The following is a 22,587-nucleotide window of genomic DNA, read 5'->3' as shown; positions in this document are numbered from 1 at the left end:
GGCTTCTTTCACTTAGCGTAATGTTTTTCAGGTTCCTCCATGTTGTAGCGCCTGTCAGCTCTTCACTCCTTTTATGGCTGAAAATATTCCCTTCTATGGATAAACACATTTAGTTGTCCATTCATCAGTTAATGGATATTTGGGTTCTTACCACATTTTGGCTATTATGAATAATGCTGCTGTGGACATCCGTGTACAAGTTTTTGTATAAACATATGTTTTCAATTCTCTTGGGTACACGCACACGCACACACACACGCACAGTAGAATTGCTGGGTCATATAAAATGCTGCTTAACATTTTTAGGAACACGGTGGCTGCACCATTTTTCTTTCCCAGCAGTGTATGAGGGTTTCAATGTCTCCGCATTGTTGCCAAAAATTTTATTTATCTGCCCTTTTGGTTATAGCCATCCTACTGGGTCTGAAGTGGTATCTCATTGGGGTTTTGAAGAGAATTATTACCAAATAACTAATTATGGTGAGCATCTTTTCATGTGCATGTTGGCCATTTGTATATCTTCCTTGGAGAAATAACTCTTCAAGTCCTTTGCCCATTTTTGATTATTTGTCTTTTCGTTGTTGATTTGTAGGAGTTCTTTATGTATTCTGGATACTACTAGATCCTTATCAGGTATATGATTTGTGAATATTTTCTCCCATTCTGTGGGTTGACATTTCACTTTCTTAGTATTGTCCTGTGACATACAAAAACATTTTTAATTTTGATGACGTTCAGTTTATCTATGTTTTCTTTGGTTGTTTGTACTTTAGATATCATGACTCAGAAACCATTGCCTGATCTGGGGTCATGAAGATTTATTATACTAATGTCTCCTTCTAAGAGTTTTATAGTATTAATTTTACATTTAGGCATTCTATCTGGGTTTTTCTTTTCATTCTATTTGTTTTGAGTTAACTTTTTATACAGTGTGAGGTAATGGTACAAATTATTTCTTTTGTATGTGGATATCTAGTTGTCCAAGGACAATTTGTTAAAAAGAATATTCTTTCCCCCATTGAATAGTCTTCTAACCCCTATACAAAATCAGTTCACCATTGATGTATGGTTTATTTCTGGATTCTCAATTTTATTCCATCCATCTACATGTCTGTCCTTATGCCAACACCACACTGTCTTGATTATTATCGCTTATGGTAAGCTTTGAAATTGGGAAGTGTAAATCCTGCAACTTCATTATTCTTTTTCAAGACTGTTTTGACTATTCAGGGTCCCTTGATTCCATTAGAATTATAGGATCAGTTTTTCCACGTTTGCAAAAAAGACTGTTAGGATTCTCATAAGGGTTGCTTTGAATTTGTGGATCGATTTGGGAAGTATCGACACGTTAACTAACAAACCATACATGGCCCCCAACATTCTGTCTCACCTCGTCCTGTTTTTCCATCACATTATTTATCCTTCACTCCCTCCTCTGTTTTTGTCTTCCTCCACTAGAATGTGAGCTCCATGAAATCGGGCCCTTGCCTGTCTTGCTCAGTGCTCTACCCTCAAAGCCTAGCATAGGGCCTGGCAGGTACATAGTAGGTGCTTAATATATGTTGGTTAAATGGACACGTGAATGATGAGCAAAGGAATGCATGCATGCATGAATGAATGAATGAATGGCACGCCTCCCTGGCATGCTTCTTTTCAGCTTTGGCGACCTCTTGACCAGGTGATGCAGTTGCTCAGCAGCTGGCTTAAATTATTGGGTAAATATAGGGGCGCCTGGGTGGCTCAGTCGTTAAGTGTCTGCCTTCGGCTCAGGTCATGATCCCAGAGTCCTGGGATCGAGCCCCGCATCGGGCTCCCTGCTCCGCAGGAAGCCTGCTTCTCCCTCTCCCATTCCCCCTGCTTGTATTCCCTCTCTCGCTGTGTCTCTCTCTGTCAAATAAATAAATAAAATCTTTAAAAAAAAAAAAAATAAATAAAAATAAAAATTAAAAAAAAAATTATTGGATAAATATGTTGATACTGACAAGAAAAATAAGTAATATTTTAAAGGTGGGGGAGGAAGATTTTTCAATGGTCTTAAAGATAGGCTACATTTGTGGTTCTCCATCCTGGCTGCATCACCCAGAAAAGATCTTTTTTAAAATACTGGTGCTCAGGGCACACTCCCCAGAAAATCAGAATTGGCAAGGGACCTGAGCCTTAGGATTCTTTTTAAGTTGTCCTGGGTTCTAGTGTGCAGCCAGGATTGAAACCTTCTGGACTAGCCCCTCACCGAGCTCTAGGAAGAGCCCGGGACGGCACTGTGAATGCCAGAGTTAGCCTCAGGACAATAAAGTTAAGGCTAAAAAGGTAAGAGAAGAAAAACCTGAATCCAGAAAACCTGAAGTCCAGCTGGTCCCCTCCGAAGCCCCACCCTGCCCCCCAGCCAGAGGATGTGATAGTGACAAAGGACATGCAGACTCAGAGAGAGGGCCACCTGGGAAGGCGCACGTGTGTGAACCCCACAGCTGAATGAGCTCCTCCAGTCTCACGATTTTCTGAAAATCCTGTATCATCATGTAAATAATTGTTTCCCCCATGGAAGAGAGAGAGCGAGGAATAGGAAAAAGGAAAAGCCACAAGATTTCTGTTTCTGCCATATTTTTCATTACAGTTGAGAGGCAGGTGAACAAGTTCCAGACCAAAACTTTAGGCAGGTTAAAAAAAAAAAAAAGTGCCCTGCAGTCACAGGGAGCCACCAACCACAGAAACCAACAGGAAGGCAAAGGCCAAGGGGACCACAGTGTCCAGGCAACCTGGCACTCACAGTGGCTCTGAAATGGACCCATCGGCCACTCGGTGGATGTTTGTTATTTTTGGCCACTTTGGCCCTGAAGTTTCTCTCTAAAGCAACAGCGGATTAAACTTCACATGCTGAATCATTTTGACCTTGACATAGGAAGGAATATCTTACGTGACCCAAAGATGCTCAGTGTAGTTCAGAGGACCCTGACACAAACTGTGGGCGCCCCCCCCCAAGAGCTCAGCAGGGAGCAACATAATCTCAGGTCCTGCCCCATTCTCAGTGCTCAGTCCACACACTGTCCTGCCCTTCTGTGGACGGGGGCCCTGACCCCAGGCCTGTCCCACCTGGGCACAGGCCCTCAACAGTTGGCAAAAGCATACTGTAATGAAAACAAGGCCTCACATCTCCATGGTGTGGCACAGTTCACAACACACTTGGACATCCCCATTTTAGAGATGAGGAAACCAAGGCTGGAGAGGTGAACTGTCCATAGCCTGGGCCATGTGGTGTCAGAGGACGTGAGATCTCTTCTGCTAGGATGGGCCTATTGGTCTCCGGATCTTCCTGCCTTTTTCTTTTTCTCTTCACATCAATCCTGTGTTTTACTTGTTTTGTTTTAAAGAAATATTTTCTTCATTGATGATTTCAAAATTATTAGCATCCATTGTGCATAGTGTTCTCTCATCAATGTTTAAATCTCTTTTACATCTGTGAATTGTTTCATGCGTGTGGTGCACTTGTGAGCAGATGTTCAAACCCAGCAAATTGAGATCTGAGAGCATTGTCTCCCAGTCCAGCCTCAGGAGCACTGTGCTCCGCCTTCATGCAGGATTCCGACTCAGCTGTGTTGTCCTGGTAATAACAATAGCAAAAACAGTAACACCAGCAGCTGTTGGGGAGTGCAGACTGTAGGCTAGGTGCTGTTTCAGATGCTTTACTTTGCCAGCCCATTTAATCCTCACGACAAGCCCAGGCAGTACTCACCATTATATTCAGATGAGAAAACTGAGGCACAGAGAGGTTAAGTGACTAACCCAGAGTCACACAGCAGGTAAGTGTATAGCATATGGCCCATAACAGTTAAGCAGATGGACTCTGGAATTAGGCTTAGCTTCAAATCCCAGCTAAGCCACATACTGTGTGAGGTTAGGGAAGTGTAGTGGATGGAATTATGGACCCCCAAAGATATATCAACATCCCCGCTCCCAGAATCTATGAATGTAACCTTATTTAGAAAAAGTGTCTTTGCAGATGTAATTGAAGATCTTAAGAGGCAGTCGTCTGGGATTACCTAGGTTGGCCCTAAATCCAGTGGCAAGTGTCATTATAAGAAACAAAAGAGGACAGACACAGACAGAGAGGAGAAGGCCATGGGAAGGGGGAAGCAGAGATGGGACAATGTGGTCACGGGCCAGGGACCTGCAGCCACAGAGCCTTCAGAGGGGGTGAGCCCTGCCAACGCCTTGCTTTCAGACTCCTGGCTTCCAGAAAGGTGCAAGAATCAATTTCTTTGTTTTAAGGCACCCAATTTGGGGCAATGTGTTACAGCAACCCTGGGACCCTAGTACACATCGTGAGTGACAACTTCTGAGGGCCACAGTTTCTTCATCCATAATATGGGTCTCCATATTAATAGGACCTACTGCCAAGGGCTTTGGGGAGGATTAGAAGGCCTTACCCTGTGCCCAGCACATCAAGAGTACTTGATGAAGGTTAGCTATCGCCTGGAGCAATATTGATGACCTGGCCCTTGGCCACCCTGCCCCTGAGCCCTCTGAGAACTAGTCCCGCATCTTGCCATTTTCCTGGGTCTGACTCCTTGTCACTGGGCCCCCGGAGCCCAGACCAGCACGTCTCCTGGCTCAGGAACCTCAGAGGAATCGAATCTGACTCCCAAACCCAGGCTGCAGAGCCGGCTCCTCTGAGCCATCATCCCCAGAGCTGCCAGAGCGAGACGATGAACATCCACGCATGGCGTTTTAATATTTCACCCAAGAATATTTCACTCATTTTCTTACATGAGTCAGACACAGAAGGCTCAGAGAATTAAATCAGAAAGGTAACTCTGGGCCAGAGTGATTTCTGCCAATGGATATGGAGGATCTTCCTGTGTCCGCTTGGCTCTTTCTTTCTTGTCTGTGTCTTACAGCAGACTGGAAGCCAGCTGACGAGAGATTGCATGTTCATACCAATTATTAAAAATATATGGCAGCCTTCTGGAAATTCATTCACATGCCAAGGAAATGGAATGCATTCACAACCCAGCCTCCTGCACTGTGGGCTTTGGGGGAATGATGAGGTAACCATAGACGCTACAGTCCAAGGTTCTCCTCCATACTCTGCCATCTCCTAGCTGTGTGGCCTTGGGCGAGAGACTCACCCTCTCTGAGCCCCAGTGCCTACTAGGAAAAATCCATGCCTCCCTCAGTTTACCAGGAATATTCACTGGTATAACATGTTCAAGGACCTAACACTGACCCTGACCTATAAAAGGAGTTCGATCATTGTGGCTTTGTTCTCACTCCTGACTCCGTACTTCCTGACCCCATAAGGAAATGAACACAACTCCCCTGCCAGGGGACCCAGGGAGGTCCTGAGGAGCAGTGCTGCGTGGGGGGTAGATTAATACATTCCAGCACACTTCTACCAAAGTGCACTCACTTAATCCTTACCGTCACCCTGAGCAGAGAGAGTCCTGCTCCCATTTTGCAGGTGAGCACCTGGAGATGCCCAGAGTCAGGTGACAGGCTCTGGACCGTACAGGTGGCTGGTGGGGCTCAGAGGCACGAAGCCAGGCCTGCTGCTCCCCAAAGCCAAGCTCTCCCTCCATGCTCCATGCTGATTCTCACATGAGACCACAGATGGGAAATTACTTCAGAAGTAGCAGAGCTCCAGCCCAGGGTGAGGCCCGTCTTCAGCATTTGTCTGTCGCCGGGCATCTTAACGGCTCTCTTATCCATGTTTACTGTCCTTATGCCTCTTCTAGGCATAAACCAGTTGGATCAGTCTCATCTGGCCCGTTGCATGGTTGTCTGTAAACTTCTGCACGTGTGGTCAAAACGCATCCACGCACACACATTCCCCCTGCCCCGGGCCTTCTCACACACCCACACCCCGTGCCCGCCCACACACCCTCACTCCCGCACGGAGAGGCTCTCAGCACAACCTGCCCTCGGTTGTGAGAGGCCCTTGTGATGCTCAGCTGCACCAGGAGGCTGCTAGAGAGACGGGAGCCATTCATTCATTCGCCAGAACCTCATTTGCTGGGCACCGCTGCATGCCAGATGCCAGGGCCACGGCGATGGGGGAGGCACAGCACCGGCTCTCAGGACTGTCCCAGTCCCTGTCCCCCAGGGGGACAGAAATGTTCATGGGCAATGGCAGGATAGGTAGAAATTCTGGAACAGCTTAGCCCCCAGCCCTACGGGATCACAAAGGATGGGGCTAATCATCCTGCCTTGAGAAGTATTTTCCCCAAAAAAGGAGAGAGGGAACTTTTCTCCCTGAGTCTTGAAAGAACAATTAGGACTTGGGTAGTTAAAAAAAATGGGAGCTGTGTGAAACAGTCTGGTTATTTCCTCAAAAAATTAAACAGTACCATGTAACCCAGCAAATCCACCCCTGGGTAGACACTCAAGAGAAATGAAAATGTGTGCATTAAAGGAAACAACCCACACATTCATCAGCTGATGAATGGATACACAAAATGTGGTCTACCCAGGCAATAGAATATTATTCGGCCATAAAGAGGAGTGAAGTTCAAATACACACAACAGGGATGAACCTCAGAAACATTATGTTCAGAGAGAGAAGCCAGACCCTACAAGGCCACATACTGTATGATTCTGTCCATATGAAGTGTCCAAAAGAGGCAAATGCACAGAGAGAGGAAGTAGATTAGGGGCCAGGAGAGGGCGATAGGGAGTGACTGCTTATGGGGTTTCTTTTTGGAGTGATGAATATGATTTAAAATTAGATAGTAGTAATTGTTGAACAACATTGTAAATATACTAAAAACCACTAATTATACACTTGAAAATGGTTAAGAGGATGCATTTCGTTATGTGAATTTTATCTCAGTTTTTTAATAAGACAGGTAAAGGTAGACAGGGGCACTCCAGGTGAAGAGCATTCCAAAGTGAGGGTAGGAAGAGTGGGAAATGCTTTTGGGGAACAGCAAGTTTCTGATCCAACTGGAGCATAATGCATTGTATTTTTCTACTGTTGCTTCACAGCTTTAGACTAAGTGATTGTCAGCCCTAATCCCTACAGTAGCCATTAAGATATTTTCCATTGCAAGTAACTTAAGTTGGAGTGCATAATAGAGACCACCTACTGGCATCTTGGAAAGGTCCAGTGGCAATGTGGACTTCAGGCACAGTTTGATCAGGAATCCATTCCATTTCTCCATGATTCTTTTGTCCCCACCTTCCTCCATGTATGAAATTGATCATCACACCAACTTCCCACATGTTATGGAGATGTGAAAAGAAAGATGCATTTCATCTAGAAAGAGCTTAGAAATTTGGGGCAAAATATAATTTTAGCTTTAAATAATGGGCAAAACCTCAAGGAATAGATCTTAGAGGCAGTGGCATTCCTGGTAGATGAAAATCCTTGAGTAGGAAACTGTAGGCTATGTCTGGGGAAGAGTTCAAGAATCAATTGCATCTGGCTGCTTTTTAGTTGAAAGTAGGACGGGGCTGGAGGGAGCTTGGACTTTAACCCAGGAGGCAACTGGGAGCCATTAAAGGAATTCAGCAGTGGACCAACATGATGAGCTCCTTATCCAAGTTCATTCTAGTTATCAGATTATATGATGGCATTATTATTACTTTTCTTAGGTATGATCATATTGTGACTGTGTAGGACAAGGTACATTTGTGCTGAAATGTCATGCAGTCTGAAATTTACTTTCAGATGGTCTGGGGGGTGGAAACGTGTGTGTGTGTGTGTGTGTGTGTGTGTGGCGAGAGAGAAAGCGAGAGAGAGAGAAAGCTGTCATCAGGGAGTTTTTTGGGGGGTAGATTGCAGCAGGGCCGAGGGGGGGAGGGCTGTGTAACAGTAGTAACAGCTGGCCCTGATGAGCCCTTCCCCGAGGCCAGGCACTGGTCTAGGGGTTTTCCACATCATCAGTCCATTTAAACCTCAGTCCCATGAGTTAGGCACCATGTTTGCACCCATTTCACAGATGGCAACAATGAGGTTAAATCACTGCTACAAGCTTCCATCATTTGCTAGTGGCAGAGTTGGGATGGGAATTCAGGCAGTCTGGCCCCAGGGCCCGCATTTTTAACCACCTGGTATCGGTCTCCCGTTTTAGACTAAGGCACTTCCTCAGATTCTCAATGACTGGCTGGCTGATGGATGATTGATCTGTTTGTTTTGCCAGACAGAGGGTCAACAGCAAATTTTGGTCCCAGCCTCATTGGTATTTTTGCAGTAAACCAAGAACTATTTATTACTCATAGAGTATTTTGGGGGTCTGTGGTAAAAAAGAAATGCAAAACTTAATTTCACTTCTCTGCTACACTGCTCATTCTTTTTTAAAAATGCTCTCTTATCAGCCTCCTGGCAGCTTTTGCGTTTCCTGTGCATGTTAATTTCTTTATTATTAACGTTGGTAGCTGTGGTTCGGCCCAGCATATCTTAGTGCTTTTTGTTTCCAGCGTGCACCCATTTTGCCTTGTTCATTGGCATATGTGGGCCCAGTTCCTGTTTCTAAAAGGGATCCTTTGAGCCTCGGTAAACACATGGCTTTCAATTAGTCGTGCAATCCTCATTCCCATTTTCATCCCAGCCACGTCACTAATAGAGTGTTCTTCACATTCCCCCAAATGCAGGCTGTCTTGTGTCAAGCTTCTGACATTGTTCCTCAACCATTGTCTTCTCTCCAGGTCACAGCTCAGAGAACCCCACAGCCTAGCATATGACAAATAGGAAGATGTCCCGAAGTTGAACCCTGGGGTAGACGGAGACAGGGGTTTGTGAGATGAGCTTGGAGGGTGATCCAGGACCAAATCAAGGGAGGACCTGAGGGTCAAATTGGGAACTTCAGACTCTATCCTAAAAGCCAACATCTTCCCAAAGTATATGACATAGAATGCTAATCCCATTAGGTGTCCCAAAATAAAAGGGAATGATGGATTTCATGGTACAATCATTTAAGAAATCCCAGAAACTATACATCTGCTTCTTGGAAATGTACAATAGGCTTTAGCATGTTAAAGGCTCCAAAAATTCCTGCAGTTAAAAGAATTGTTTAATTATGGGGCTCCTGGGTGGCTCGGTTAGTTAAGTGTCCAGCTCTTGGTTTCAGCTTGGGTCTTGATCTCAGGGTTGTGAGATGGTCAGGGTTTGAGCTCAATGCGGAGTCTGCTTAGGATTCTCTCTCTTTCTCTCCCCTTTGCCCGTCCCCCTGCATACATGCTCTCTCTCTAATAAATATAATAAATAATCTTTTTTTAAAATGTATATTAAACATTTTAATATTTAATAATAAAAAATTTAATTGGCATTTCCAAAACTTCTTTGGCCATGGAACCCTTTTTTCATGGAGCATATTTACATTTACATATTCTGCAGAATATAATTTAGGAAGTGCTGCCGGTGGGGATGAGGAGTCTTTGTGGGTTTCAAGCAGGGGAGCATGCTTAGACTCAGTTTTAGAAAGGTGGCGCGGGCCGTCAGTTGCCGTGGGGGAGCCCGGAGGCAAGAGGCAAGGAGGCCCCTGTGCAGTTCAAGCCAGACGAAATAAGGATCTAAAGCAAAGGTTTCAAATGTTTCAGTGTTTCTTTCTCTTTTATTTCAAGCTGCATTGTTGTCTTAAAATTGGAAAATCAGTGTTGCTATAATAAATCATAGCACAAGGATTTTACTCAGGCATAAAATCTGAATGAGAAAAGCAATCTGTGCAATCTTGCATCTTCAAAGGAAGCATTTAGCCCAACAGGGTGTTGGAACACAATAGCCATCTGCTTCTGCAAATCACAGGAGTTCATCAAGGCTTTCCAATCAGAGAGACCCAGATTCGTGTCCCAGGTCCACACCTTCATGGCTCTGTGACCAGGGGCAAGGGGCCGCGCTTCTCCAGGTCTCTGTTTTCCCACACTGTAGAGAGGAGGAATAATAACCCTTTCCTCACTGGGCAGCTTCAAGGACTGCATGCGGTGACACGTGCAAAGTCCCTAGCATGGTGCCTGACACGTGATAGCAGAAACACGGATGTCATCGCCCTTCTCTGTTAGCGGGGATAGGCTGAGCGGGGCTGCAGTAATAAAGAAGCCCTAAATCTCAGCAGCTAAATCCATCAGAAGTCTATTTCTCACTCATTCACAGTCCACCTGTACATCTGCGTGGTCTCCAGGGTAACTGTCTTCCCGGAGGCAGCTCAGCGATCTGGGCCCCAGCGCCGGGCAGGCAGCTTGTGGGTCCTGCAACAGGTTCGAGGCTCCAGCCCACGAGGGGCCGATGTCACGTCCCACACAGTGCACTGGCCAGAATGGGCCATGTGGCCCCCACCTACTGGTGAAGGGGCTGAGAACTGCGGACCAGCAGCCGGGGTATCGGGGGAGCCCCTCTGGTCCACCCACGCCACCTTTCTGAGCCTGTTTCCTCATCTGCAACACAGGGCTCACGCTTCCTGCCCTATTCTACGTGGGATTGTTAGAGGGGCATTTTCCCATAAGTACGTGAAAAATACAAAGTTAACGTGAGAGGTGGTTGTGGGCTTACTTTCCGCTGGGCCAAAGCCATGTCACTTTCTTTGGTTCACAGGAAAAGCGTACGCCTTCCACCCTCCTTATCCCTAGGCTCCTCTTATTCCCCGCACCGCACCCTGTCTCTCATTGCTCACTCCCTCCTCTCATTTGGGCCTTTGAAATTATTTTTCAGTTACATCGTGAAGGTCACCTAGCAGTAGCCTTCGGTGGCTGAGTTTTGGAGTTGCACAGTAGGGCCACACATCCTGCGTGGAGAGGGACCCCGGAGTGTCGTGAGGGATGACGGGGGCAGGGGGGTCAGCGGTGCATTTCTTCCGGACAGCAGAGAGAACTCTCGGGGGTTCTGCATCACGGGATCTGTGATTTCTTAGATCCCTAAGGGAACACCAGACAGGTGTGGGGGTGTGTGTGTGTGTGTGTGACTATTTCAAGCACCAGTATTCCCTTAAACGTGGATAATGACACAGTGGACTGCCAAGCCCCATGCTGTGCTTCAGCTGTCCAGAGCAAGCTCAGGGGACAGCCCCAGGTGAATAGGGCTCTGGTATGGAGAGGGGACCACACTCTTGCCCTACTCAGATCCCCTGGGAAACTTGTGTTCTTGTAAGGGACCCAGACCCTATGCAGAGAGTGACAAGATGAAGGGTGGCCAGGACAGGGAGAGGGCCAAAACCTGTGCCACGTAGAAAGGACTGGCATCAAGCCAGCAAAGAGAGGTCTCAGAGGAGCTGCCACAGAAGGAGGCACGGAAGGAGCCATGACCTGCAGGGCCCCAGAAGGCAGAATCCAGGACCAGCGGGGGGAGGTTCTGGGGATGCAGATCTCAGTCTAGGATGGGGAAGAACTTTCACGTTTTAAGGTGATCTATCCCAAAATGAACTAGGCTGTCTCCGGGGTAGTGTCTCGTCACCAGAGGTGTGCAAAGAAAGGTTGGAGGAACCCTCGGCAGAGACTACACAGGCAGGCATGGAAGGGAAAGAAAATGTTTGGGCCTCTTCAAACCTAAAAGGTGTATGAGTCCACACACTAGAACAACGTGATCTCAGAAGACTTTCTATGTGTATCTATAAAGAGGAGAGAGAGAGAGGGAAGGAGGGAGGGAGGGCGAGCGCACTGGCAAGGCAGAAGGAAAGGGGCCTAGGAAAGCGAGCAGGCTGCGGGGTGAGGAAGGGGGCGTGCCCACGTGCCAGGAGCCTGTTGCTGCCCAGGGATCCCAGGCTGGTAGCAGCGGCACCAATGACTACATCCTATTTTGGAACAATCTTTGCAGCATTGCACTTTGGGGGCTCCCAATCCTCCTGCCTCCCTGAATGACAACAGGAAAATGAAACGGATGCATTGTTCTCACTTACATTACCCTGGGGCCTGTGTGTCTCTGGGCTTTGTAGTCTTTTGTCTTCTGTGCTCTGGCTGGTGCTCAAAGCAGGGGACTCTGGCATTTCTCAGAGGAGAACCTCGGGCTCCGAATGGGCACGTGACAGAGCTGGGGCAAGAACCCTCATTCGGAGGCAAGGCCAGTGGCTGTCCTTCATCCCAGGGCACTGAGGTCCTGCCCTCCTGCCTCTTAGCCAAGGGCAAACAGGAAAATCTGAGATGCAGCGGGGAACAGGGGAGGGAGCACTGGACGCTCTCCCAGGCAGCCACCTTCCTTTCTCCTTGATGAGCTAGGACTCCCAGAACTAGCCAGAGTTCCAGGGAGGAGCCCAGAGCACCAGAAAGGGCCCTGGGCTAGGAGTCCGGACGCAAATGTGTGCCCTGGGGTGAGTTACAGCCTGTTCCTGGGCTCTGTGTTCTCTATGCAAAATGGGAATGAGGCTGATGGCCCTACTAAATTTTTAGGGTTGTTAAGCAGATCGAATGACATTGAAAACCATAAAATTGAGTGCACGTGCACAGCAGTGGTGGAATGCTCTGTCCGTGATCCCACAGGCTCACGCTTCCTCACACCTAGAGCATTCTCGCACCCTAGTTCTGTCCCCTCCCTGTTCACGCCAAACTGGGCATGGACTTGACAGCAGGCGTGGCCGTGAACCATGAGCCGGGCCATGCAGCAGACCCCCGTGAGAGGGTGATGAGACACACAGCACCTGCATAGCCAGGCCAGGGCTGAGTAGGGCCGGCTTGGGGGCCTTGAGTTCTGAGCTAAACAGGAGGGCTGCCAGTGCCCCCAGGGATTGGGGCTGGGAGCTCTACTCAGTTCTGGGGCCACAGACCTCTCCCTGCCCTGGCAAGGGGCAGTTACCCCCACAAAGAGACCCTTTGGCCTGAGGGGTGCGGGCCTAGAGGCAGGATGAGGGTGGGCCAGCACTTCCGCAGGCAGGCCCAGGCCAGACTGGAAAGTACAGGAGAAGGGGCTTTGGCCAACTTGGGGCCAAGACCAAGTTTAGCGTAGGGCAGGGCCCCAGAGCGGCCACAGAGGCAGCTCATGGCCAGAGGTGCCTGGCCGTCCGTGTGCCCCGAGGCCGGGGAGAGCACCATCTTGGGACACTTGAAACCCACTGCTGACACTGTGGCCTGGGCACACTTTGGCGTAGTTCTGGATTTGTGCTTTAAAGCAAAGGTTTGGGAAGTTGGGCACACCGGGGTGCAAGTCACAGCTCCATCATTTAGTGCCCGCGAGACCTTGGGCACACCACTCAGCCTCTCCGCGTCTCGTTCAGCATCCCCTAAAAGGGCTCCCTAGAGCTCACTCCTGCAGTGATCTTTGGGGATGCAACGGGCAGTGCATAGGACACGCTTAGCTCAGAGTCCGGCACACGGTGAGCAGGCAGGAAACGGGGGGCGGGGGGGGCACAGAGGAGATACAGGGGGTGGAGGGGATGCTGGGTGGTAGTGGAGGGGGAGGAAAGGTCAAACACAGTATGTCCCACACAGGGCGCTGGTCCTCCCAGAAGAGAGGCAGGAAACACGGGGCCTCAGAGGAGCAGATGCAGGGCAAGAGCCCCTAGGAAGATTTCAGAGACAGAAGAGTGGGTGCTATTCACATGGTGGTGAAGAAGAGGTGTCCCAGGACCCAGAAGGGACATTATGGGCCTGGCCACGGATGGATGAGGCTGGTGTTGGGCGTCAAGGCCCATTGCAGAGGGTCACGATGCTGGAGTCACGGGTCAGGGCGCCTTTCCTGTGGTTTGAGAAGCTGTTGAAGGTCTCTGGGTTGGGAGCCGGGGTGGAATCAGAAAGGAAGGGACGCCCGGGGTTCTGGTCTCACTGGGGTGGATAGTGGAGCAGTTCTCTGAGCTAGCCAATGTGGGAGGAGGGGCGGCTTTAAGAGAGAGAGTGATGAGTTTGGACTAGAAATGTGAGGTCGGAGGCCCAGGAACGTCGAGGAAAGGGATGCCCTCTGGAAGAGGAAGAGCAGTGAGTAGAGGAAGTGGAGAAGGCCCCAGCGGAGAAGGGCAAAGAGCCGGGAGAGGGCAAGGCCCGGAGGTGAGGGGAGAGAGCCTGTCCACAGCCCTTGAGGGGACCGCAGAGGCTAAGGGCTTGCTTGCCCCATGATGGCCAGCAGACTTGCAGCTTCTACAAAACTCAGGCGACTGTGTGACTAGTTAACCCATCCTCCTGCATACCCCAGTGTCAGCTGGGCCCTCGTGGGCCTTGAGATCTGGGAAGAACTGGACGAGCAGCACAGATGCGGGCGGGCGGCAGACAGACCCGGCTCACGCAGGCAAGCCCCGTGCTGCCTGGTGTCTTGTTCAAGGGAAGCCAGAAATCTAGGTGTTCCTGTGAATCACCTGAGTTTTAAATCCTGACCATGAAGACAAAAAATTCTAAGCCCTGTGTAGCTCGAGTAAAACCCATCCATGGCCCGCACACCGCCCCAAGGCCACGAGTTTCTCTCTGCTCTAGAACGGCGGGAAGACTCCGCACCCTGGCGCCCAGCTGTGCCCTGGTGACTCTCTCTCGAGGATATGCTGCTGGGTCATCATTCCAGCTGGGGAGGCGTGTGTTTGGGCACCGGTCTCATTACCCAGCCCCATCAGGCTTGGGGAAAAGCGCATGATGCCAGCGCCCTTGTGCTGGGTGGGCGCTGCAGACCATGAAGCTGACGCCCATTCACAGTGTGCCTGGTAAACCCCCCCACCCCACCCCCACCGCGATCAAGCACCTCTTGGCTTGGGGTTCTGTGAGTTCTTCCTGCTCCAGGCTTGCCCCAGAGGCCTCTGATGCAGGCCCAAGGAATATCAGGGCACCTTGGAAGGCCCCCCCTCCCCAGGGAGGGGAACAGAGCCAGGCCACAAGAAAGGAGAGAAGGTGCGACGCCCCTGCTCTGCAGGGAAGAGGGCTGGCTTGCCTTTGCCTCTGACTTGCTGTGTAACCTTAAGCAAGTCTCTTGTCCTCTCCGGGTCTCGGTTTCCTCACCTGTAACAAGGGTATAAAATTCCTGGCTCCTTCACCAGACTGCCCTGAGGTCAAAATCAAAGAGAGATTCTCATATGAATATATATGGGCTGCAAAGGGCTAGAGATTACTTTACTTGTCCGCCCTTAGCTTCCCCAAGACGATCCTCACCCCAGCTGTGACCCTTATACAACCATGAGATGTCCCACTAATTCCAAGGTCAAACTCAGAAAGCCTCTCTGAACAGGACCAGGCAGGGGGCTTGCTGTCCCACTGGGGGCCTGATGCTGACCAGGGCTCCTTGCCCTCCTCAGCCAGGTCCCAGCCACCTATCCACCCTCCCCCTGCTACCTCATCTTCCCTCCACGAAGCAGGACTCCGTGAGGATGTGGCCAGCGGGCATCGGGTGAGCGGCTCTGGGACCCAGGCGTGTTGCTCTGGGAGCTGTTCCAGGTGCACCCGAGGAAGGGTGCATAGCACCAACAGATTGGATGCATGCAGAAGCTAGCTCCAGGGGGCTGATGGGGCAGTGCTAAGTGCCCCTGAATGGTAAATCCCCATAAACGCTAGCTGGTAAGCAGCCCAAAAGGCTGGCCCCTCCCGTGCCAGCCCGCAGCATGGTCTAGTACACCGGGTGTGGGACCAGGGTCAGGATACCTTTATCTGGGTCTCCACTCAGTCACCCACTTGGTATGAGTCCTCTTCTGGGCCTCAGTTTCTCCATCTGTAAAAAGAGGAATTGGACTAGTGCGTGATCCCTTTCGTGTTTGGAAATGGAGAGCCAGGGGAGGGAGATTTGGGCGGTCACAGTGACCAGGAGACACTCCTGGCATTTAGGGCCCACGGTCTAGGGGCCTGTCCTTTACAACGAAGAATCGTGCCCCCTCCAAAGAAAAAAATGCAGAAGCACCCGTGTGGAGACACCCTGGTGGGTTATCTCACAGGTCCCTTCCAGATCTGGGATTTGGAAAAAAGTCACCCAAATTCATAATCAAACATTCTAAAAAGAAATTCTTACCTTGGAATGACAGCTTCTAGCTCTGCCGCCTCAGAGACGTGGGACTGCCACTGTTGAGCTAAGCAGCCCAGCCTCGGAGGGATCCAGAAGGTTCCTCCTGGCTCCAAGGCTCTGTGACTCTGCAGTTGGAGATAATGACGAGGGTTTACACATAAGGAGCCGGCTTTCCAGCCTCTAAAGCCTGCTAAACACACCGTTTACTGCCTTTGATCGTCTTGCCAACCCCAGGAGGTTGCAGATGAGCCAACCACGGCTCAGAAAGGCTTAGAGATGTGTTCAAAGTCACACAGCTGGCAAGTGATGGGCCTGGGGTCTGAACCCAGTGCCCTTCCCCCTCCCTGCCCAGACTTCCTTGATGGGACTCCCTCACCATCTCCCCCAGAAAAGGCAGTGTTGACTCACCTGCCTTCCCAGGAAAAGAGAGGCATCTCGGGACTCTGAAATGCAGCCCGGAAAGGCCAGGCATTCTCCCCTCCCCTCACCACACACACTCAAACTCACATTGACACACACACATATACTCACCTCCAGTAGGAAAACCTACCAATTTTACCATAGATTTCAAAAATCAACTTTGAAATTAAAACGAATAAAGAAGCAGCACGAAAGGCCCAGGGAGAAAGTTCTGAGAGCCAGCTTCTGGAAGCTGGTCAGAAGGTAGAAGACACCCCCTCCTTCCAAGAAGCACTGGCCAAGTGGGGCTGGGCACCTGAGCCCCTCACAGCAGCGGAGCATGAAAGGTCCGAGGGACCAAGAGCCCCATGATCACAGGTGCGGCGTGTGACCCCCTTCGCTCCCGACACCCGGACTCCCCATCCTCCCTGCCCAGACCTGCAACGTGGCCAGCCCTGAGCGCCCAGGCCAGCCCCACGCAGGACACACGGGAACACAGTACTACTGGGGTCTGATCCGGGTTTAGAACATACAGACAAGCCATTCAAGTCTGCGCTTGTGCTGGGCTGTCACTCTGTGTCACGGGTGTGCGAGTGATAAGAGAATCTGCATTTTTAAGCAAAGATCTGCTAAGCTGAGGACCAAATGTCACTCCGTTGTTTAAGATCCTTTAAGGCCTTGCTGCCCGAATGGCAGTCCCGGGACCAGCAGCATCCTGGGCCCCACCCATCTGCACTTTAACAAGCTCCCTGGGGGCTTGTGTGCACGATATCCAGTGGGAATATCCGGCCCCTCACTGACTACAGGCCAGCCACACTGGCCTCTTTTGGGTTCCTAAAACACGCCAAAGCCCTTCCCACTTGCTGTGCCCTGTCTCGGGAACGCTGTCCCCCTAGGTTCTCACAAGGCTGGTCTTCCTCAGCCTTCAGGCCTCAGACTGAATGTCCCCACTTCAGAAAAGCCTTCCCAGACCACCGGCTCTGAAGCCGATGCCCCTCTTGGCCCTTCTCAGCGTGGCCTGTAGTTCTCCATTTACAGCACGGATCGCTGTTCGAGTCACAGCCGAGCTGTGTGATCTGCCCTTGCTAGAACGCCCGGTCGGCCTGACACCCCGGGGCCCAGCGCGGAGCACGGTGCTGGGCACCCAGCGGGCACACACGACTGAGTGGAGCGAGTGAGTGTAGGACCAGTACAGTCACGAAATCTAGGACGACTGTCGCCATCTCACCATTATTCCGGCTCACCTTAACTACACTGTAAGTTAACCCTCGGACTCACTTTGCAAGTGGGAAACTGAGGTCTAGAAAGAGGTGGGGCATGCCACGGTCACCCGGCAAGCCTATGGCAGAGCAAGAGCAAAGCCTTTGACCTTTCAGGACTCAGCACCCGCACCCACGCCCGGACCCCCTGCCTGTCCGTGTGTGCGTCCGGACAAAGCAGCATGTGTGCGGGGGCCACTGACCTACATTGTGAGTAATTGCATTACGCAGAGGGACTCTCAGGCCAGTTGCTCTCCTTCGGCTGCACAGACGGGGGAGGCTTGCCGGGCAGCTTCTGCAGGGCTCCCGCTGGGCCGCGGTCCGGCCAGGAGTCAGGTGTGAGCACTGCCAGCCCGGGGCCGGCACAGACCGGCGTGGCCTCCCCTCCGGGCACTGCGCCCCGTTAGGCAGGAAGAGCCTCTTACCAGCTTGCGTTCGGCTTGCGGCCCCAAAGCACGGCCTTCGCAGAGCTCTGGGGACTTCCGAGGAGGCCTCTATGGAACACGTCGCAATGAAGTCATTCCTCCCACAAGCAGCCCCTCCCAGTTTCTACAGCGGGGTTCTAGGGTTATACTCACTGTCCCCTTGGAATGTGACGCGGTGCTCGAGAGAGGCAGGGCAGGCTGGGACAAGCACCTGGTGAGGGAGGAAAGACCACTGGTTTGGGAGGCAGACAGACCTGGCTTTGAACCCAGCTCCAACATTACTGCGTGGAGATTTGGGGCAAGTTCTTTCTGTGCCTCCGTTTTCTCATCTGTAAAATGGATACAACACGTTGTTGGATTTTTACGAGGCTTTGACAAGACAGCGTAGGTAGAGTCAGCAGCTTCGCACCTGGCGCATTGTTGTCACCCGTGACAAGCGCCCTCGGTGTTCTTGGGGCGGCTGTTATTGGGTGAGGTCGACTCATTCGGCCTCTGAGGCTGTCTCTTGTGGAATTGTCCTGATCTTGCCAGAATGGAAAAGCGCTGAGGACGGGGCTGTGTCCATCCTGGTGATTGCTGTATTACCCCCTGCCCAGAACAGAACCTAGCAGATGGTAGTGCTTCGTGGTGACGTTGGAATGAATGAATGACTACTTAGGTAATTGCCCAGGTGGGCAACAAGTAAGGAAGAGAAATAAAGAAGAGAAAAAAAGCAGTTCGAAAGCTCTTATAGGCCAGTCATCCATGGAGATTGATTTAGACCAGGGGAGAGTCTGTAGTCCCCAATCATCTGGAGAGGCAGGGCTGACATCCTGCTCAGACCCTGAGGGGAGACCACAGCATGGCATCTGCGGGGGTCTGTGCCCTGTGTGTGTGCTGCCGGAGCGAGCACTGGTCAGTGCCCTGGGATCACTGGCCCTGGGCTGCATGTCAGGCCCACACTGAGAGCAGGATGAGGGTAGGGTCAGTAGGCCTGGGTCCTCCAGCCCCACGTTCCCCAATATCCCCTACCCTCCCACCTCACTCCCGCTGTCTGGAAGGGGTGGGGCCGGTCCTCCAAGGTGCCTGGAAATCTGGCCTCCTTTAAGACCACTGGGTGCCTTCTAAAGTAGCACAGGATGCTGCTGAGGGCTTTGCGGCCCCACTGAGCCACAAAACTAGCTCTGTGTCCTCAGCAGAGGGTGATCCGGGGCCGCTGGGCCAGACCCTCCGTGCAGGTCTTGGGTGCCCTCTAGTGGCACTTTGCTGTGTGACAACGTCTCCAAGTAAGCGCTCAGGTGGCGGCGCCTTTCCCTACCCCCACTGTCCTCCCTCTCCATCCCCCCCACAACGCACCCTTTGCATCATCGAGTGCATCTCTCCCCATGTGTGTGACTGCTCAGACCACTCTGAACTCCAGTCCCAGGCATGATTAGAACAGATCAGAGAAGAAAAGCCATGGCTTTTATAGATGACTTTGAGATTCAGTACAGGGGTACTGACTGACTGGTCAGACTCCTCATCCCCAGCCCCAGGAGTACCTGAACCTCATCACTCCTAAAACCACCCCAACCCCTGCCACTCTGATCCATGTACAGTGTGCCCAGACATGGGGTTGTGTGAGGGTGATGTTAATGATCAGATTTTTGTGGCTTCTCTCTGGATCAACACCTGTGTAGTGGGAGGATAGCGTAGAGGCGGCTCCGCCCAGCCTCGGACCACTGAGTTCTCTGAACTCTGGCCCTTGATTTTTTGCTGCCCTCCCACCTCTGCTTAAGCTTAATGAGATGGGTGGGGGTGCTAAAAACCAGATGTACGGATTAGGATTTCAGGATGGGGGTCAGAGCATACCAAGATGGGGAGCATGGGCAGGGGGCTATTAACAAGTTAAAAGATAACCTGGCTACAACGTCAGCTGCAGAAGGGGGAAGACAGAGTAGCCGCAGTTGGAGGAAAACTACCTAATGGAGTCTTAGTCAACCATAAGGAACATATAAATCACCGGTGGAAGATAGTTGTTTAGAAAGCCGAGGAGATGTGGAACAAGGGCACAGGCAGACTCGCTCACCACGACCTGGAGTGTTGAGCTCGATTACAGGCCTATAGATTGATGGTAAACTCGAGCAGGTTGAAGGACCAGGCCGACTCGTGGCAGGAGGCGATGTGTACCTTCACTGCAGCTCTTTTCCTCCTGAGAAAGGGCGTGCAGACGCAAGGAGAGAGCTCGGGATTATTCTGAGGACCCCAGAGGAAACGCAAGGACCAGTGGGGTGGACGCACAGAAGGTTCTGGTTCAGTAAAAGAACTGTGCAGCCACTCACCAAGAGTGGGAGGGGGTGGGCTCCCTGTCACTGGGGATGTAAGAGCCCGACAGCCACTCTCGGCTTCCCGTGAATAGACTTTTCATAACATTGAACAATGGTGTATGACAGCATCAGTCCTTTATACACAGAGAATCTAAGAGTCCATCATAAATTATTGCCTTTCATTGTAGAACAACAGCTACTATCATCATTAATGAGTTTGCTACTCATGCATGGCCGTAATGGGCTTGTGCTCCTGCATTCTGATGTCTGCTGGGTTGTCAGGCATTAGGGAAACCCAGGTTTCACTGTTAGAAGTCACTGTTGACCTTCGGGCCAGCTCCTTTCGCCGTCTCCTCAATTAAACAATGAAAAGACATCGGGAAACTCCCCATCATCCTTACTAGAATCCAGCCCAGCTCCTGGGTGGATGGCAGCGGATGGGAAATCTCTGGTCTGGCAACTCCGACTGTGGGTCCTGGAGATCACCTTCTCCTGGGTTGTCTCTCACTAGTGCGCACTGCTGCCACAGCAGAGGCCTCAGGGAACCACTCGAGCCTATGTGTGGACTCAATGACCATGGAACCAAAGTGGCTGAGCTAAGGCTTTATGTGGCTTGGGACAACCAAAGGAAAAACAAGCCTGAGAGAGCATGCAACTGGATGGTCTGGTTGTAGAATGGCCTGAGTGCACAGACCCCACCTCCCCAGCTCTTCCTGCTTCCGTGTGGAAGCACCATCACTCCCCAGATCACAGGAGCCCAGACCATTGTCTGCCTCAAAGGCCAGGCCAAGAGAGCAGGGCCAAGAGAAATAGGGTGCCCATTCCCTCTTACCTGAGGCCTGCTTTCCACAGCCCCAGATCCTACCAAAATGTCCCTTCTAACTGGTGAGTGACTCTGGGGATGCGTACCTCTTACCCTTAGGCCTGTGGCTTTACCTTGGGCCTCTATAGGACAACTCCATCCTGGACACAGTTCTTTGATGAGATACCCTCAGTGGGTATCTGTTCTAAAGACAAATAGATTCACAAATATATCTTCAACTTGACTTTGCAAGTTTGTTATTGGTAGTGCATGGATGTAGAAATTCTAAAACCATTTTGTGTCTATTTAATATTGAGCAAATGAGTGACTATTTTGATATTGTGGAAAACCAGAGATCTCACTATGAGAGAAGAAAGATGCAAATATGGAATGGGAAGAAGCAAGAACCCTGTGGTGTAGGATTTTATCTACATCTATAAACAGATGGTAGAGAGACAAGGATAGATACATAGAATGATGATGGATGGATGGATGGATGGGTAGATTAGATAGATAGATAGATAGATAGATAGATAGATAGATAGATAGATAGATAAGGAAGGAAGGAAGGAAGGAAGGGAGGGAGGGAGGGAGGGAGGAAGGAAGGGCCTAGAAGTAATGATACCGCACATCTAGAGCCCAGATCTTGGTTTCTAAATACCATTCTCCACCAAAAAGAACCAAGACTCCTCAGAGAAATGGCTGAATCTGAGGCTGGGAAAAGGAAAGCACAAAGAAGTAGAAGTACTTTTTGTGCCAAGACATAGGAAAGTGCTCCCAAAAAGTATGAGGATGTATTGGAAAAACACATGAGAGTGCACATGGGAGTTTCTGACTGACCAAATCTGGGAAAATTTGAGCATCAAAATGAATGATAGTAATGGAAATGAAAAAGGAAGCCCTAAATGCATACTGATACACATAAATAAATGGGAGGAAAAGAAAGATCTGTTTACAGTGGTGTGCCAAGTATTTAAATGAAATGATAGAGTTAAAAAAAAAAAATCACCATTTTGCAGCCACCAAAGGAATGTGACTCAGGTAGAAACCATTACTGGATGCTGAAACCACTGAGTTGACATTTGTGGGGAAACGGGACACTCACACAGTCTCAAAGTATCTCCCACAGAGTATTTATTAATTACAAGGGGGAAATGGTACCTTTGAAGTGGTGAGATCTGGCAGACATCACTGAACCAAATGATCATAGTTAACATCACCAGTAATGGGACAAAGTGCCATCAAGTGCCACTGAGATGAAGCTCCAAAGAAGCAAAAACATCACTTTACATAGGATTCCTACCATGAATGCATAACCCAAATCTAATCATGAAAACACATCAGACAAACCCAAACTGAAGGACATTCTACCAAATAACTGAACCAGATTCTTCAGAAATATACATGACATAGAAGATCGAAGTAGGCTGAGGAATTGTCGAAGATTAAAGGAGACTAAAGACGTGACAAGTAAATGCAGGACATTGTCCCAGATTGGACCCTGCTTTGGAAAAACCACAATTGTCTTAAAGGACATTATTGAGTCAATTGGCAAAATTTGAAAATTGATAGCATATTAGATACTGTATCAGTTAAATGTCCT

At 50.1% G+C, this 22,587-nt stretch overlaps 1 protein-coding gene across 1 annotated transcript in view; it reads left to right on the top strand.

The window, feature by feature from the left end:
- The window catches only part of GABBR2 (gamma-aminobutyric acid type B receptor subunit 2), a 339,457-nt gene that overhangs the window by 296,578 nt on the left and 20,292 nt on the right, over positions 1 to 22,587 (top strand). The gene's annotated exons all lie outside the window — the stretch shown is intronic.

Source organism: Phoca vitulina, unplaced genomic scaffold, assembly GCF_004348235.1.
Source record: "Phoca vitulina isolate PV1807 unplaced genomic scaffold, GSC_HSeal_1.0 scaffold21, whole genome shotgun sequence".
NCBI lineage: Eukaryota > Metazoa > Chordata > Mammalia > Carnivora > Phocidae > Phoca > Phoca vitulina.
This window is presented reverse-complemented; position numbering and strand designations above follow the sequence as displayed.